The sequence below is a fragment of the Rattus rattus genome, chromosome 16 (assembly GCF_011064425.1).
Source record: "Rattus rattus isolate New Zealand chromosome 16, Rrattus_CSIRO_v1, whole genome shotgun sequence".
In the NCBI taxonomy this organism is placed as follows: Eukaryota; Metazoa; Chordata; class Mammalia; order Rodentia; family Muridae; genus Rattus; species Rattus rattus.
In genome coordinates, this window is record NC_046169.1 from 24,310,920 (window position 1) to 24,316,042 (window position 5,123).

Below are 5,123 nucleotides of genomic sequence, written 5' to 3' on the forward strand. Positions count from 1 at the left end.
CGATTAGGCTGCTCTGGAATTTTCTATGTAGCCCAGGCTAGCCTTGAACTCATGACACTTCTCTTGCCTCAGCTTCCCAAGAGCCAATAGATGTGAGCCACCACATCGTCACTCCATTTTTCTATCCTAAATCCAAATAAGGACATGGAGAAAATTTAATATATATATATATATATTAAATATAATGAATTCTTTCCTGCTGGTGCTGGGTGAGTATTGAACTATTATTAACCATACGAATTATCTGGTGTCGGGTAAGGGTTGAACGATTAGTAAAAGCTTTGCCACATTCTTGACATGCATTATATATATATATGCATTATATATAATATATATATACTATATATATATGATGAAACTAGGAAGCTATTCAAGGAGGGTCCTATCCTAGGTAATTATAAAAGATATTTATATAAGAGAGAAATACTTGTTATTACAAGTGTATTCACAACTGGGGTGATGGTTCGAATCCTGTAGACATCAGTATACTCTTTTTCCAGAGCAACCCAGCAAAAATAACTCATGTGGGAAGGAATTTGTTCAACACTCAGAGCTCACACTGCCCAACCACATGTACATACATGTTCAAGAGAAGCCTCACAATTCTACAGAATGCAGCCAAGCTTTTAGGAATGACACGATTTCTAGTCAACAACAGAGGGCTCATAAAAGACAGACACTTTACCAATGTCAGGAATGTGGCAAAGCCTTTAGTAAGCGTTCAACCCTTAGTCAACACCAGATAATTCATACAGGAGAGAAACGCTATACATGTCAAGAATGTGGCAAAGCTTTTACTAATCGTTCAACCCTTACCAGACATCAGATAATTCATACAGTTAATAATAGTTCAATACTCACCCAGCACCAGATATTTCACACAGGAAAGAATCCCTACAAATGTAAAATGTGTGACAAAGCCTTTAACTGCTCCTCATACTTTAACCAACACCTGAAACTTCATTCTGAAGAGACCCCATACAGATGTAATGAATGTGGCAAACCCTTTAGTTGTGTCTCACAACTTAAGCAACACCAGAGAATTCATCCTGGAGAGAAACCATATGCACATAAAGACTGTGGCACAGCCTTTAACCAGCACCTTGACCAGCATCAGAGGATGCATTCGGGAGAGAAACCCTAGAGGTGCAAGGAACGACGTTGAGCCTTAAGTTCTGCACATCTTAGCCAACATCAAGTAGGTCACACTGCTGAGAAGCCCTACAAGTGCAAGTCATGTGGCAAAGGCTATAATTGCTCTTCACACCTCCATCAGCATCAGAGAGTGCACACTGGAGATGTGTAGATGCCTCTACAGATGTAAGGAGTGTGACAAGGTTTGTAACCGCCCCTCACACCTAAGTCAGCATCAGGATTCACACCAGAGAGAAACCCTACAGGTGTGAAGACTGTGGCAAAGCCTTTCAGTGTTCTTCACACCTGCATTGGCACCAGGTCATCCACCTGAGAGTCAAACACTACCAATGTAACGAGCGTGACAAAGCTTTTAAATGACAGCTCGACGCTCTTGTGGCATCAGAGAATTCATACTGGAGAAAGACCCTGTGAATGCAAACAGTGTGGGAAAGCCTTTAACAATCGTTCAACTTTTACACATCATCAAAAGACTCACACATGAGGGACACATGACATGGGTAAAGAGTGTGGTAAAGGGAGCTGGATAGATGGCTCAGTCGTTAAGAACATGAACTGCTTTTGTGGAGGACCTGAGTTCAGTTCTCAGCACTCATATTAGGTACCTGAGAACCATTTATAAATAACTCCAGCGCCCTCTTCTGGCCTCCAAGGGTACCTGTACTCATAGGCACATACCCACACACAAACACACGTATACATGTAATTTAGTTAGGGTTTTACTGCTGTGAACAGACACCATGACCAAGGCAAGTCTTATAAAGGACAACATTTAATTGGGGCTGGCTTACAGGTTCAGAAGTTCAGTCCAGTATCATTAAGGCAGGGAGCGTGGCAGCATCCAGGCAGGCATGGTGCAGGAGGAGCTGAGAGTTCTACATCATCTGAAGTCAGCTGTTGGGAGACTGACTTCCAGGCAACTAGGGTGAGGATCTTATAGGCCACACCTACAGTGACACACCTTCTCCAACAGGGCCACACCTCCTAATAGTGCTACTCCCTGGGCTGAGCATATACAAACCATCACATTATTGAACACCCAATTCACAATGAAATGGATTTTACTAGATTGTACTGATCAAATTCAATTATTGTATGTGAGCCAATTCTTATTAGATAGAAACTTTATACATTAAAAATGTTAATTTTGTTTGTTTGGATGTTTTGTGTGCATGTACACCCCATGCGTACAGTGCCTTTGGAGGGCCGAAGGGAGTTGTGAGATGCCATGTGGAGGCTGGGAACTGAACCCAGGTCCTCTGCAAGAGCAGCCTGCGCTAACTACTGAGCCACATGTCCAACTCCAGAAGATGTATATGTGTAATGACTCAGAAAAAGACCATTGCCTGGGATCCGCACCTCAGAAGGGCCACCTATTCACTTCGGAAACTCTTTTACAAAATAAATGGCACACGAGTGCTTTGACTCCTAATTTAGTTCTTCACGCACATACGAGAATTAGTATAAGATAGAAATCCTACAAATACGTAAAATATACCAGAGGCGTCAGGCAGGCAGCTTATCTGTGAATGGATATAAGCACGACCAACCCCCATTTACTAACTCGATCGCCTGACACTGCTCACTGCCCAAGGCAGGACTCGCCGGTCCTTCCATCAGAAACAGGGAACTGCTTCCTGGAAACTCATCTGTTTTCTCCACAGATCGCAAAGGTGGCTTTTGGAATGTCGTGTAGATCTCACATGATGTTGGTTTTCATAAACAGAGAAAGGCTTTCAATGTGTTAGCACTGGCGCGTATTGAGTGATATCTCATTTTGTCACAGACATGGAGCCACCATACTCAACAAGGCAGGTGGCAGATTCCGCTTAATAGGGTACTGGGAATTAGGACTCTATTAATTGATTTCCCTGTGCTGCCATATATTAAACAATTCATAGGAGACTATTTTGTATGAATAATTTTTTCACCTATTTTAATAATTATCCCAAAATTATGAGGGTTACAGGAATAGAATAACATGTTCTAAAGTTCTGGATCTCAAATCACTATTTATAAAATTTTACCACAACCCCCCCTCCCTCATCTCACCTTTTCGGTTTCAAAAAGCACACATAAATTTTTGGCATTCATTTACATAGACTCAGATGTCCAACTATTATAATTTAATGGTAAATTTTAGGAGAACTGCAGATGGATCTGTTTGCATAATGACTGGGAAGATAATTATAGAATTCAGGATAGAATTATCAGACAGTGAATTCTAAAGGAACTGGTAAATTACAGCCACCTAGAGTCTCACGTATTATGAGTGGGAACCTCTCTTTGTTGTCACCGAACATATTTCTTCAAAATGACATAGATCCTTGGTTTATAATTTCGTTATTAATTAGTTTTGATTTACCTGTTACTCATGGAAGACATATGTGACCTGCCTCACGAATTTTATAGCTTTGTTCATATAACCAGTTGCCAGATTTTTAAGAAGGTTTAATTAGGGGTTGGGGATTTAGCTCAGTGGTAGAGCGCTTGCCTAGCAAGCGCAAGGCCCTGGGTTCGGTCCCCAGCTCTGGAAAAAAAAAAAAAAGAAGGTTTAATTAAATTTCGTATTAGAACTTGATTCTACAATGCCATTTATGTATAATACCATAGTGAGTGTACATAGAGAGATTTTTAAATTAGTGCATTATATTCTTTATTTTTTTTCCAAGACAGAGTCTTACTGGGCAGCTCTTGCTGTCCTGGAACTTGTTCTGTGGAGCAAGCTGGTCTTGAACTCACAGAGATCTGCCTGCCTCTGCCTCCTCAGTGCTGGGATTTAAGACATGCACCACCACACCAGGCATCATTTTTTTTTTTTTTTTCTCTTCTTTTTTTTTTTGACTCAATAAAGTTTTTTTTTCCCAAATGCACAGCTGATTGAACCTGTTCACGCATCTTCACCAGCAGCTGGGGCATCTCCACCCTTTGTGTCAATTCCTTGGGCTCTGTGCTTTGAAAGCAGCTTCATAAGTCCTTTCCTGAGTAGCTCCTGAAGGGCTGCCCTGGTCACGGAACCTCAGATCTCCAGTCTCCGGGAGACCACAGCTGGAGTCATAATGGGAACTTCCTACAGAGTTTGCTGGATGTAGCTTTGTCAAACAGGACCAGATTGTTTGGCTTGTCCTGAACTTTATCTTTGGACCACTTCTTCTCTTTGACCTTGCCACCAGATTTGTTTACTGGGTGTTTGTCTTATTTGGCCGACTTTCCAGCATCTTTCTTCTTCTTGTCATCTTTGGTCGGCATGGCGGTTTCAGAGAGTAGTGAGGACTACTGTAGCCTCACTAAGATGTCATCGTCGTCATCATCGTCATCATCATCATCATCATCATCACCATCATCCTTCTCATCCTCATTCTCTCTCTCCCTCTCCCTCCCTCTCCCTCCCTTCCACCCTCCTTTTCCTTCTCCCCTCTTCCCCTGCCTTCCTCTCTCTCTCCTCTCTCTCCTCTCTCTCTCTCTCTCTCTCTCTCTCTCTCTCTCTCTCTCTCTCTCATTATTTATTTTATTTATATAAGTACACTGTTGCTGCCTGCACACACACCAGAAGAGGGCATCAGATGAGGAAGGAAGGTGGATCTCTGTGAGTTCAAGACCAGCCTGGTCTACATAGTGAATTTTTTTTTTTTATCTTCCAGGGATACACAGTGAGATCCTGTCTCAAATAAAATAAAATGTTAAAAAATGCTGTTTGGATGGCTGACTTGAGTTTTATGGAAATGTGTTAAATGAAGTTTTGCTTAGCATTAGGACAGGATTTCCAATGGTTTCTGAAAGGCCCTGTCTTAGCTACTTTTCTCATTCCTGTCAAAAAATACCCTCCCCCAAGCAATATACAGAAGGGTGGGTTAATTTTGGCTCAGTTTGAAGATCGAGTCCACCAGTGCTGGGAACTGGCTACAGGAACACGAGGAGGCCGGCGATACCAGACCCACAGTCAGCAGCAGAGAAGTTCACCCTGACAT

The 5,123-nt window shown here is 42.0% G+C and overlaps 1 pseudogene; it reads right to left on the minus strand.

The window, feature by feature from the left end:
- Positions 1–4,045: 4,045 nt before the first annotated feature.
- Positions 4,046–4,404, minus strand: LOC116885649 (annotated as a pseudogene).
- Positions 4,405–5,123: the final 719 nt, after the last annotated feature.